This window comes from Pygoscelis adeliae, unplaced genomic scaffold (genome assembly GCF_000699105.1).
Source record: "Pygoscelis adeliae isolate BGI_AS28 unplaced genomic scaffold, ASM69910v1 Scaffold37, whole genome shotgun sequence".
Taxonomy (NCBI): domain Eukaryota; kingdom Metazoa; phylum Chordata; class Aves; order Sphenisciformes; family Spheniscidae; genus Pygoscelis; species Pygoscelis adeliae.
Window position 1 is genome coordinate 3,079,798 of NW_008825308.1, and position 14,272 is coordinate 3,094,069.

The window sequence follows — 14,272 nt, forward strand, 5'->3', positions numbered from 1 at the left end:
TTTTTTTACCAGAGCCTGTAGTGACAGGACAAAGGGAAATAGTTTTAAACTGAAAGAGGGTAGATTTAGATTAGACGTAAGGAAGAAATGTTTTTCGATGAGGGTTGTAAGACACTGGAAGAGGTTACCCTGTGAAGTTGTGGATGCCTCATCATTGGAAGTGTTCGAGGTCAGGTAGGATGGGGCTTTGAGCAACCTGATCTAGTTAAAGATGCCCCTGTCCATGGCAGGGACGTTGGAACTTGATGAACTTTAAAGGTCCCTTCCAACCCAAACCATTCCATGATTCTATGAGTCTATGACCTAGACTGCAACTTAACTGCCTCTTGAACACTCAGGTTTTTCTGAGATTTCTGAACATATGTACATACTCCAGAAGGTTTTCTGCTCTTCCTTCTTTTGTCTTATCATTCTGCAGTGTTTCATTTTGTCCATGGTGTAGTTCCATAGACAGCCTCTAGAGTCCTCCAGTTGTACTAACACTATAATTTGTAGGGCATTCTCTGGCATGAGGGGCAGTTTGGGAGCCTTAGAAACTCCTCCTGCATCCCCGTAATAAGGTGATACAGGTACAACCATTGTGATGAAGCAGCATAGTGATGTCTACCTGCAGATGGATTCACTGCACAGGAAAAAGCCTGTGAAAAAAGGTATGATGATAATGAAAAACTGTGTATTTCCTTTAGAACATCTTATATTTCAATTTCAGAACTCTTATAATATTAAAAAAAAAATCCTTAATAAATTACAAAAATGTTTTAAGAAATGTCTTCAGTTAAAATTTTCTAAATACAAAACCTGGGATTCACTTCCCAAATAATTATTAAATTAATCATTTGATCACAATAACAATATAAAAATACTTAATACTGTCATTTCTTGTAATTTTAGATTATTTTATAAGCAGATCCAAAGTTCAAAATGTATACATTTCTGAAATCATTAGAAACAGATCACATAATAAAATAAATACAAAATAATTAAGGAAGATGTAACATTTCCAAGCAGTCAGCTCATTTTTCTGAATAGAGACATTTTGGTTTCTCATAAATAGTGAGCTTCAAAACTAGACTCCAGCAGGAGAAAAGAGAATAAATACTAAGTAGAGTATAAGACTATAGAACAGTTATTCTATAACTGATCTAAAAAATCTTTCATTTGCATTATCAACTCAGTTGCATTATGAAAAATATTTTGAGTAACAAGAAACATGGTTTATGGTAGCAAATGACCTCTCAAAACACTACAGTATGAAGCGGCTGCAGGTTCGTCACAAAATTCATTAATGACAAATATAAAGTATAATGTATCACCTTTACTGTTTCAAAGTAATGATTTATTTAACCCTAGTTACAGAGGAGCAGTTAACATAATATATACTCATGTCAACTTTCATTTAATCACTGACCAATCAATATCTCCCATTTTTCAATTGAATTTTAACATTTCATCTTGCAAGAAGCATGATGATAAAGGGTTTCAAAAATCAGTTTTCTTTTACTGAACAAATGGCACACAGCAATGTTTAATTAATATATATATATACACTTTCTTGTATTGACATTGTTCTAATGTTTTAAAAATCTCATCGCAGTGAAGTCCTGGATTTCTCCTTCTGAGTCAGTGATAGCTAGCTTTGTGGTTTTCACAGTATTTGTTTACGACAGATTTCTGGCAGAGATCTAAATAGGTACAGTAGACCTGACAAGTTAGTTATATGTAGCACCAAGCCACTACCTGATTTTGCTCCCAGTTTGCCAACTGATTAAAGGTGGCATAGTTGATCTGATACAAGGTAAACTGTTAGGTCCATACTGAATGGAAGATTCTCATATTTCTTTCACAATGAAGAGATTTATCCCATATTATTTTTGTTCTCATACAAGCTACTCAATAGGTAAAGAGTCCTATAAACTGCACTTCACACTAGTTTGTGGTGTCAGCTGTCATTGTGTTTTCATACACAGTTTATTGTTGCTATCAATCTGGAAACCAAGGCTAGATGCATGATTATAAAGATGGGGCTGGATGGAATGGATGGGATGCAGTAGAAAGCCCTGCAGCCACGGGAAGGCTAAAGGAGGAGGTGGAGAGTTAAGGGATGGAAAGCCACAATCCTCTGAACAGCTTTAGCAAATCTGTATCTGTAAACCATTACTCCTTCTGAAGCTTAATTACTCGTGCTAATCAAAAAGACTCAGATATCATCTTCATTTTCAAAGGACAAATGGCTATGCAAAAGCATCCTATGTTCATAGTTCACTAACAAACCAAATCTGATTTTAGCATTGCTGGCGTGAGACTATATAAGCCAAGACCACATGATGGAACGCTCAGATTTAGTATAAACTCGCTCTGCTGATTCAGGTCTGCTCAAATTTTGACAAGTTAAATTTGCAAGAGCAGGTTTTATTTTGGATCAGGCATTGTCTGTCTGTTCTACTCGGACTGTATTCCGGATCTGGTATTTATGTAGTAGGGATAATTTAAGCATTACCAAAACCAAACACACAAACAAAAAATCCCTTGAATTTATTCTATACAGTGTGCTCTGACCAAACTGACAGAAATGTGCTCAGCTACCAACATTTGATATGGATCCCATTATTGCCTTGCAGTACACTGATCTGATGTTCACAATAACAGAAACGTGTTCTAAATGCCTATAACAGACTTATTCCTAGCAATAAATCTTAAATGACAAACAGATGCTGCCCTAATACAGCTTTTATTTTCTTTATTTCTTGGAAAATTATTTTATTTTGTTTAAGACTTGTTACATGTTTTATTAATTTTAACAGGAGAAAATATATTTAGGTCATGGTAGATAACTTGTGTTTTGCTATCACCCACTGGTCTGTAATATTTTGTTATTCTTAGACAGATAAAATTTTATACAACATATATTCCTATAATTAACTCCTTTGGCTATGGAGAATTACTTCAGGATTCTTAAAGTTTTCAGAAAGTATTAGCATTGCCTCTTTGGATTTTAAACAAGGAAATTTACAGGTGTTTATCTGAAATATGGGCATCACCAGTTTGAGGTAAATGGTTAATTGCAATAAATAGAGTTGGGCTACTCAGTATTTGGTAATGCAGCATCTAGCTTGTAGGTACCAGTATGTAGCCTTCCTACTCTGAGACATGTAGCAAGTTAGGCAATTCAGGAGGCAAACTGCAACCGTCAGGACATTTGGTGAGGACCTACCTACACACAAAGTGCAACTACTTGGAGATAGGCAAAATAATGTAAATTATATGTAAAGTTTAAGTGTTTTACTCAAGCTCATTTCATTTCACTTAAGATGCATATCTTCATTGCCGTCAGAGCAATCTGAAGTACTCCTTGCTTTTAAAATATACCAGAAAGTGCTGATGACCTCATTTTACAGAACTTTCTGACACAGAGAGCAAGAGACCCTGACTGAAATGGGATGTGAACCAGTGGGCGTTTGTCTTTTTTTATGTGTCAGAACAACTGTAGGAATAGCCAAGTGGGCCCACGTTTCACAAAAGGGTTTGATACTGTTGCCTAGAAGTGGTTGTCCAGAGCTCTTTTGACTATAGCAGGGTATCCCACCTGACCTCTTGCTTCTTCTGTCATAACTGTCAGTCATATATGGATGCCTCAGCTCCTTAGGCATCTCAAATGACACCAATGGTTAAGGTGGAAAACTGAATTAACTTCCTATTCATCTCACCTTTAAGTACTGTCACACCCAAAATCTTGCTATGAGAAAAATGAAACATACAGTATTTATGGAGCCAAGAATTTATTGTTAGTCCAGTTGCAGTTTTAAAAGTCTAATATTTCAAATTATCTAATTAATACTGAAAAACACTATTAATATTACAGACAGAATTGTTAAGCAGGGATGTCATAACCGTGTACAGTTTTTCTTAGGTGTTACGCATACCCTTTCACTGTGCCTTGTACCTAAGGTTGATAATTCTCCATCTTTGTAAAGAAAAAGAGGGGTGGGAAGTTGTGACAAGATATTTGCAAGACAGGGTATTTTCTGACAGCAATATGCTGATCATAGTGGTGGCTTCTTTTTCCTTAGTCTTAGCTCAAACCAGGGCATTTGCCCTCTTGCCACAGACTTCTCCTTGCTTCCCAACTGATGTCTGGAATTTGCACACAGACTTCTCCAGCCTCATTTGACACAAAGGCCTATTGTTTCTTACACAATGGCCACCTAGTTTTGTCAGACAGTTACCATATGTGTCATTCACTGAGCTGAAGCTACAATAGCTCAGGCAATAGTCACTTGACCACTACAGTTGGTAAAGCAGTCTAAAACTAGCTGAGACTCATACAAGCCCTGAAAAGTCCTGAGACCCAGCACTATGTAGTCAATATAGTGCCTGATGGTTTTTACTAGTAATGGCAAAATTCTAGTCCCATGGTCAAATTTAGCAGCAATGCTGCCAGAGTGTGGACTAATGAAACTATGAAGTCTCATGCCTAAAACTTTGGCAAATTTATAATTCTGTCATATTCACCATTGTAAGAATACAGGAGACATAAGCATGAGTTTGTTTTATTTTCATACAAAGAGTTTATGGATTTATCATTTAAAATGAGCTAAACAAATGAGAAATTTATAGGAATGGGCTAGTCAGAACTAGGAGACTACAGTAAGACTTTAGGCAAATGAAAGGGTTACAGTAAAAGACCTTTCTGTAGAAGTCTTTGTAGCACTTTATTTTAATGGAGCAATGAAGAACAGAGAAATAAGGCACATCATAGTGTTTAGTCAAGATGTGAGTAATAACATATAATCACTCCCAAAAGTAAATTAAATTCAATGACAATTGCCATTGTAAACCTATTGTTTTCTGTCCTGTAGTCAGAATTTGTTTGTACTTTGAGTTATGTTTAGGGCTTTGTTAAAGAAAGATGTGTTAGTCATTTTGTTTTAATCTTTGTCAAGACTTAAGCTACATATTTGGCTTTCCTGAAGAAGCTATCAGAATACATAAATTACAAGAAGACTTAGAGGGCAAACACTGCAACAAACCAGTCTTGTACAGTACATATTGCCCTCTTTTTGCTTAAAACCAAAATTGTGCCCCTGTACTCGGCACTGGTGAGGCTGCACCTTGAATACTGTGTTCCGGTTTGGGCCCCTCACTACAAGAAGGATGTCGAGGTGCTGGAGCATGTCCAGAAAATGGGAACGAAGCTGGTGAGGGGTCTGGAGAACAAGTCTTATGAGGAGCGGCTGAGGGAACTGGGTTGCTTAGTCTGGAGAAGAGGAGGCTCAGGGGAGACCTTATCACTCTCTACAACTACCTGAAACGAGGTTGTAGTGAGGTGGGTGTCGGTCTCTTCTCCTAAGTCACTAGCGATAGGACGAGAGGAAATGGCCTCAAGTTGCGCCAGGGGAGGTTTAGATTGGATGTGAGGAAAAATTTCTTTACTGAAAGAGTGGTGAAACATTGGAAGAGGCTGGCCAGGGAAGTGGTTGAGTCACCATCCCTGGAGGTATTTAAAGGATGTGTAGATGAGGCGCTTAGGGACATGGTTTAGTGGGCATGGTGTTGTTGGGTTGATGGTTGGACTCGATGATCTTAGAGGTCTTTTCCAACCTTAATGATTCTATGATTCTATGAAAATGCTTTTATAAAAACAGAATAGGTTGTTACTTTCAAAAATGAGGGGTTTTTTTTTAATTAAATATATATTAGAACATCTGTTCTGATTTTTATGCTTATATTTTACAGTGTTTAATCCTCTATAAATTACTAGCTAGTGCAAGAAGAAACAGATTTTAATTTTCAATAGCATGGTAAAGACATTTAAAATTTTTTTTTTACTAATTGATTCTGTTAAGTCAGCAAACATAAATCTCATTTAGAAATAGAATTCATCACTTATCACCCTTCTGATGACCACGAAAGGTTACTACAATACATTTCATATAGGAATATTTGATTTAAAATAGAGGAAAGAAAAGTGTGATTTTCATTAATTCCAACATGATTAGAACTTAATACTTTTTCCTTTCAGAAATTTCAAGCTGATTTGGTTTTGTTTTAGTTGTTATATAGGTTGCTATACACACAAACTATAAACATATTTTGAACAAACTGAGTAGAAGGAAACTTTCCACTATAAATTTAAAACAGAACTTATTTTTGTTTTTATATAAATTTGGAATAAGTTTGAGTCACCATCCCTGGAGGTATTTAAAGGATGTGTAGATGAGGCGCTTAGGGACATGGTTTAGTGGGCATGGTGTTGTTGGGTTGATGGTTGGACTCGATGATCTTAGAGGTCTTTTCCAACCTTAATGATTCTATGATTCTATGAAAATGCTTTTATAAAAACAGAATAGGTTGTTACTTTCAAAAATGAGGGGTTTTTTTTTAATTAAATATATATTAGAACATCTGTTCTGATTTTTATGCTTATATTTTACAGTGTTTAATCCTCTATAAATTACTAGCTAGTGCAAGAAGAAACAGATTTTAATTTTCAATAGCATGGTAAAGACATTTAAAATTTTTTTTTTACTAATTGATTCTGTTAAGTCAGCAAACATAAATCTCATTTAGAAATAGAATTCATCACTTATCACCCTTCTGATGACCACGAAAGGTTACTACAATACATTTCATATAGGAATATTTGATTTAAAATAGAGGAAAGAAAAGTGTGATTTTCATTAATTCCAACATGATTAGAACTTAATACTTTTTCCTTTCAGAAATTTCAAGCTGATTTGGTTTTGTTTTAGTTGTTATATAGGTTGCTATACACACAAACTATAAACATATTTTGAACAAACTGAGTAGAAGGAAACTTTCCACTATAAATTTAAAACAGAACTTATTTTTGTTTTTATATAAATTTGGAATAAGTAATGCATTAAAACTTTATGATACATGAGATTAAAAGGCCATATTTGCTGTTTTATTAAAAAAAGGACATTTCGCTATAGGCATCTCCTGATTCTCAAAGCCAGACCAAAAGTTTATTTAAGTTAATAGAGTCCATTTACAATATTCATTGAATCTTGTATCACCTCAGTATAAAACAAAGGAGATGGAACAGAGTAGAAATACAATTTTGTAGTGTGCATGAAAGCTTAACATGTAAGTTTTTCATTAAAACTTTTTTTTTGCTCAGATTAATACTGCCATAGTTCTTCCTTCAAAATACAGAATAGTCAAAATAAAACTCTGTCCCTGGACAGATAAAAAGAATCTGGTGTTGTTATAGTCTACTGAGCAAGCAATCTGCTTCTGATGGAGCTGAACCCAACAGGATTTATGCTACAGGCTTGAAACCAGCAAATAGCAGCAAAAAAAACATAGCCCTGAAGAAGAAAAATGAGACCAATACAAGTGGATTGGGAACACCCTTGTAGAGATCAGTTCCCACAGGGCATTCTAGTGGTGGACTACTGAAGACATGCTTCAGTCAAAAATAGTCCTTGAATGCATCACTGATTTGCATCTTAAAGATGATTAATTTATTATTAGGGTTTTCAAATGGGGTAGGGCTACTGTAAATTATTGAGAAGGATTGCTTCAAGATCTGGCATATTTTTATTTCAAAGAGAATGAGCAGCTTTCTTCATCTGAATAGTTTCTCCTTAGGAAACTGATATCACATTTCATCAATTCCTTTTCTGGAGAAACAGATGGATATATTGCTGTAAAATATGGTGCCATTATTTTCTGGAACATGTGTGCTGTAATGGAGGGGGTGTGTAGGTGCTCTTTCTGAGCTCCTAGATGGCAAGCTGAGAGTCAGGTTTTGATTAGCAGCTTTATTGCCACAACAGGTATACCTACACTGTCAAATTATTCAGTTCTTCTGTTCACTCCCGATTCTTGATTCCTAAGCATCTTCCCTGCATAAATGTGTAAAGTAGAAGCTGAATCCAGTGGATTTCTGGGGCCCAGAGGTTTCTCCTTCCCACCCTGCTTGAACATTAGCAGCGTCTCTAAGGTCATCTAATACCCAAGGCCAGACCCTTTCCTTGGTCAGTGTCTCAGATCTTGGGTATTTGCAGATGCAGGTCTCCGTCTATTAACTGGTGTTCCAGCTTGAAATGGACTAGCAAATTACACACACAGAAAATAGAGAGTAAGGTCACACAGAAAATATTTAGAAATACAGTTTCATAAGAAGATAGGACAGACTGCGGTGATCAGGCTCAAGGCTCAGACAGACAAGCATACTGACAAACAGCTTGTTTACAGGTGACCATCTCCTTTTATTACTCCCTTGTCTCCATTTTCTCATGCTTGTTCTTCTCCTACCTACACTAGCTTTTCTTCCTTTCTAGCTTGTCCTTTTCCATTTCTCATGTCACGTCCAGCAGTTTCTCATGGTCTCTTCTGTTAGCTAAATCTCAGGACAGTGCCTCAGCATCTGGTGGCATACCCATAACAAAATCTGAGTTCATTTTGTAGCTCTCTTTTGAAATGAACCAATTACTTTCCTCAAAAAAAAATCCAGATGTTGTTCTGGGACTGCTTGCTCCTGGACCCTTCCCAATATATAGTATAAACAGGACTGTAGCCAGTTTTCTTCCTTTTGTCCTATATCATTCTTTAATGCTATTTTCTTAGGTTTTGCACTTTCAAGTATTTCCAGGTGTTCTGATACCACAACCCACAGTGTGAGCTACATACTATCGATTTCATGCTATAAAAATATCACTGGTGGACTTAAAAATTGGCCTTGCATTATTTCAGACATTTTGAACTGAAGAAAAAACAAACATGAAATAAGAATTTCTTAGTGCTACAGCGGCATTAGACCACATCCAGAAGTGAGTAAGTGCTATGTGCCACGTAATATGAGTGCAGTCTGCATTAGTTGGTGTAGGGGTTACAGATCACTCCCTGGAGCATAAATGTAGTCACTGGTCAGATACTGGTCAGGCAAGAAGTCCCACTGAGAATTTGCATTGAAGTTGAATGTAGGTGAAGATACAGATTTCCCCATTATTACTAGTCTGAGACACTTTGTCAAATCAGAGACTTCACATAAATTTAATAGCAACAAAACAACAGGAGTTGTTGGCTTGTCAAATACAAAACTATTTAACTACTAATTTTTTTGTGTAATGTGCTGCTTGGATCAGTTCCTTTACTGCAAGAAAATATAATAACTATCAAACATCAGACTTCACACAAGGCTGTAATGACTATCTCGGGAGAAGCAAACTGGTAAACCTAACCTTGTATCAAGAAAATTAGTAAAAATTATAATAAAGAATACCATTATTCAATGACTATGGCTAAATACAACATGGTAAAACTGCTTAAAAAAACACAAACAAACCAAGCCCCAAAAAACTTCTGCATGTTTTATGAAAACAGTTACAGTTGTTTTAAAAATCAGACAATAAAATTTCATGCATCTTTGAGTAAGTTTCTTTCCAGAAGTGCTTGAATAAACAAAGTTATCATTTAATAAGAGGGAAGGCCTAAGTAAATTATCCAACAGCATCAATATAGTCATAGACTCATAGAATCATGGAATGGTTTGGGTTGGAAAGGACCTTTAAAGTTCATCAAGTTCCAACGTCCCTGCCATGGACAGGGGCATCTTTAACTAGATCAGGTTGCTCAAAGCCCCATCCTACCTGACCTCGAACACTTCCAATGATGAGGCATCCACAACTTCACAGGGTAACCTCTTCCAGTGTCTTACAACCCTCATCGAAAAACATTTCTTCCTTACGTCTAATCTAAATCTACCCTCTTTCAGTTTAAAACTATTTCCCTTTGTCCTGTCACTACAGGCTCTGGTAAAAAAATCTTTCTCCATCTTTCTTATAAGCCCCTTTTCAGACTGATTGGAAGGCAGCAATCGAGTCTCCTCAGAGCCTTCTCTTTTCCAGGCTGAGCAACCCCAACTCTCAGCCTTTCTTCATAGGAGAGGTGTTCCATCCCTCTGATCATTTTTGTGGCCCTCCTCTGGACCTGCTCTAGCAGGTCCATGTCTTTCTTGTACCGGTGACCCCAGAGCTGGATGCAGTACTCCAGGTGGGGTCTCACAAGAGGGGAGCAGAAGGGCAGAATCCCCTGCCTCGACCTGCTGGCCACGTTTCTTTTGATGCAGCCCAGGATACGGTTGGCTTTCTGGGCTGCAAGCACACTTTGCTGGTTCATGTCAAACTTTTCATCCATCAGTATTCCCAAGTCCTTCTCGGCAGGGCTGCTCTCAATCCCTTCACCCCCCAGTCTGTATTGATATTGGGGATTGCTGCAACCCAGGTGCAGGACCTTGCACTTGACCTTGTTGAACTTCATGAGGTTTACATGGGCCCACTCCTCAAGCCTGTCGAGGTCCCTCTGGATGGCATCCCTTCCCTCAAGCATATCAACTACACCACTCAGCTTGGTGTCATCCGTGACCTTGGTGAGGCTTCACTCAATCCCACATCTATGTTATTAATAAAGATATTGAACAGTACTGGGCCCAATATGGACCCCTCAACCACTTGTTACTTGTTTCCACTTGGACATTGAGCCATTGAATGCAACTCTTTGGATGTGGCTATCTGCATTTCAAATCTATGTCTGGAACTTTACCACATTTCTCTCACTGAAATTGATTAAAGATATGTGTTAACCAGGCACTATTAAAATACTATTAATGACCAAAAATAGAATTTCTATTCTATGGAAAATTCTGTATAATACAGAAAATGTAACTACCAACCTGCAAATTCTAAATGTTTGTTTTCTTGCTACACTTCAATTTTCTTCATAATGTGTAAATTACACTCATTTCAAGCAGTCATTATATGCCTGACACTACAAAACCACATTGTCTTTACTAGTTGTTTCTTACACTTCTGATGAATTCACAACTTTAGTATATTTTACTCCATCATTTCACTTATATTGGCCCTTATGATTTTGTGATAGTTGCAGCTGCTTGTAAAAGGAAGGATTATCTCATGAAGTGTATAGTTATTCTAAGAATTGAGAACTGCAAATGCAACAGAACAGCTTTGATTCCAGTTGTCTGAACTAACAACATGAAACAGTTTCTCTATTGAAATGCCTTTGAGTTTGCCAAAGATATGCATGAAATGATGAGTGGGTAATCCAGCTTTTGGAATTTACTATTCCAAAGTACTTATTATTGAAATTTAGGCACACAAGAATTCTAGCATACAACAAGAATGTAAACCCCAAAGAGCATACTGAGAAGCAGATCAGATGGATGACAGGGGTCTCCAGGTGGGATCCACTTTATCTAAAATAATTCTTTTAAAAGTTATTTCTCTAGTTTTAACAATTCATCTAAGTATCCTTCATAGCCAAAACAAAGGATAAGTACTTTGAATGATGATATATCATACCCAAAACCATGTCTCTAAGACAAATGACCTGATTTAGGATCTGTATAGGAGGTAAGGTAATTTCTTTCTCCATGACCCTAAACTTTCCCTCCTCTTATTCCTCCCTTCCCTGTTTATTATTTCCAGTGACACAGTCCTATTTCATTTCTTTATAGGGAAAGGGAGCTCTCATCAGACACTCCTAAGTTGATCCAAGTCATAATTGTACAAACCTATCCCTTTGTTTATTTTTTGTTTGTTTGTTTGCTGGCTTTTGCCCTTTAAGTTGTTGTAAACCATGATTTGAGTTGTATGTTTTAGGAATTACTAAAACAGGAACCACCTGAACCAGTAGAGGACAAGCCTTACAAGAAGCAGTGAAAGTGCAGACGAGAAACTGAAAAGTCCTTGACTGGTGTAAACACTACCTAGCAACAACTAAAACATCGGTGCCTTATCAACATTGTTCTCACCCTAAATCCAAAACACAGCACTGTACCAGCTACTAGGAAGGAAATTAACTCTATCCCTGCCGAAACCAGGACACTAGCAGTTTCTGTTGTTCTAATTTCAATCTTTCTCAAGAAAGGCCCACAAAAGCTGCAGCCTGGTATTCTATCTGGGCGCATTGTACACTTTTCCTCCTTCTCCTCCCTCCAAGGCTGCTTCTATTTTTTCTCTTTGTCCTCTCATTCCACTGGCTGTAGTTTTCCCCTCCTCCACCCCTGGGCTTCTGTATTTTCTTTCTTCTTTACAGCTTTTCTGTCCTTCTCTTTAGAATAAAGTTATGACACAGATCTTGCAAGATTTTTTTTTTTCCTGCTTTTAGTAATGTTTCAAACAATTTACCAGTATATAATTACAGAATAAGGGGCGTATATACTCTGTCATATTACAGGAAAAAACAACAGAAAACAGAAAACAACAACAAAACCACACACAAAAACCCGTTGTATGAAATAACTAGCAGGTGTCAGTAGAAGAAAATTAAAAAGCAAGTAAGCAAGCAAACAATCACCTGTCTCCCTCCTCAACCACATAATTTATCAAGAAGCAGACTTTAAGATTGTTTGGAATTTTGGGGAGGTTGGTGTTTCATCTCTTTAGTAGTTTGTCTTTAGTCATATACCGAATGACTTTCCTCTTGGATAAATTCTTATTACAACATTAATTAATTAATGAACATTAATGAACATTTCTGTTAATGAACAATTAAACTATGATGCTTTTCAAGTAATTTGTCCATCTGGATTTTCCATCCATATGGATCAGTCAGCACAACTTTGCTGATAGATATATAGCAGGTATAGGTTTGGTTCATATCACTTTCCTCCTCAAAGAGAGAGGGTATGGATGTAAAGGGTAAGAACTGGGATCTCAGTCATAAAAATTTTCCACAATTGGCTACAGGGTCTTGTGCAAATGTACTGTTTTTTGTACAGCTAAGCCCAGTTTAGGCAGTAGACAGGTCCAGTCATTTTTATTTGTCTTCAGCAATTTGCAGACTTATGGTTCTAGATAGAAAACTTACACAAACACATTAAGCAGAAAATTTGAATTGAATTCCTTTAAGTATATCAATATATATATAAAATATGGTTTTCTGTAAGCAAGTTCAAAATGTAAGCAAGGAATTTTAGCATTGTGGTTCATCACTCAATAAGCACTTGAAATATTCTTATTTAAGAAGAGATTGAGTAGCATTTCTCCTAGATATCTTACAACTGAGGAAAAAAAAAAAATCTGTGCATTTCAGCGGGTGAGAAAGAAATGAGATCCCATTTATCAGAGACTTACATTAAGCTCTTTACATCTGCTTCTCATCAATCACATCTCCAGCATAGGTAGTGCTGCAAAATTCAATAACTTTTTCTTTGTCATTGAAAACTGCTTGAGGCAATCAAGAGACATTTCCAAATCCACCAATATACATTCTACATATCACAACAGGGCAAAATATACAATCTCAGAGACATCCCTTTTCTGTAAAAGAGCTCAGCTGGAATTTGTTTAATCAGTTGAACTTTGTAACAGGAAGAAAATGAAGGGGGGGGGGGGAGGGGAATAAACCCAACCCTCACACTGTCTCCAAGAAAGCTGAGACACAGATTATGAGAAATACAGGATTTTCTGTTTGTTTGGTTTGTTTTTCTTAAAAATAAGTATTTTTCACCTGTAGCAAAAGCAGAAGTCTGTAAGTGCATTAATTGGCATGCCATGAACCTAAATACAAGTAAATATTTTAAAATAGTGTAGGGAAGGGAATAAACCCAACCCTCACACTGTCTCCAAGAAAGCTGAGACACAGATTATGAGAAATACAGGATTTTCTGTTTGTTTGGTTTGTTTTTCTTAAAAATAAGTATTTTTCACCTGTAGCAAAAGCAGAAGTCTGTAAGTGCATTAATTGGCATGCCATGAACCTAAATACAAGTAAATATTTTAAAATAGTGTAACTGACAACAGTATATAAATATTTTGTAACACTGTGAGGACACAGCTACACAACGTATAAGCACTTTAAGTATGTGAGCAATGTAACCACCAAAGAGGAAAGACTTGTGTAGTTGTACTTCAGTAGCGTGGAAAAGTATGAGAGGAATAACAGAATTTGCAAGATGAAGAACAAAGAACAAGATAAGAACAAGGAACTCCAAACAGGCAGGGCATCCTGCCAAACACAATGGAACTGGTAACTGGCAAAATCTGTAACAAACAGTATTGGAAGCATATGAGCCCCTCCCCCCTTTTGATAGCGAGTGAGAAACATAAAAACATCAGGCATGAAGAGGAAAGATGGAGAAGAAAACAGTCCCATTTCATAGAATCATAGAATCATAGAATCATTAAGGTTGGAAGAGACCTTTAACATCATCGAGTCCAACCGTCAACCCAACACCACCATGCCTACTAAACCATGTCCCTAAGCGCCTCATCTACACGTC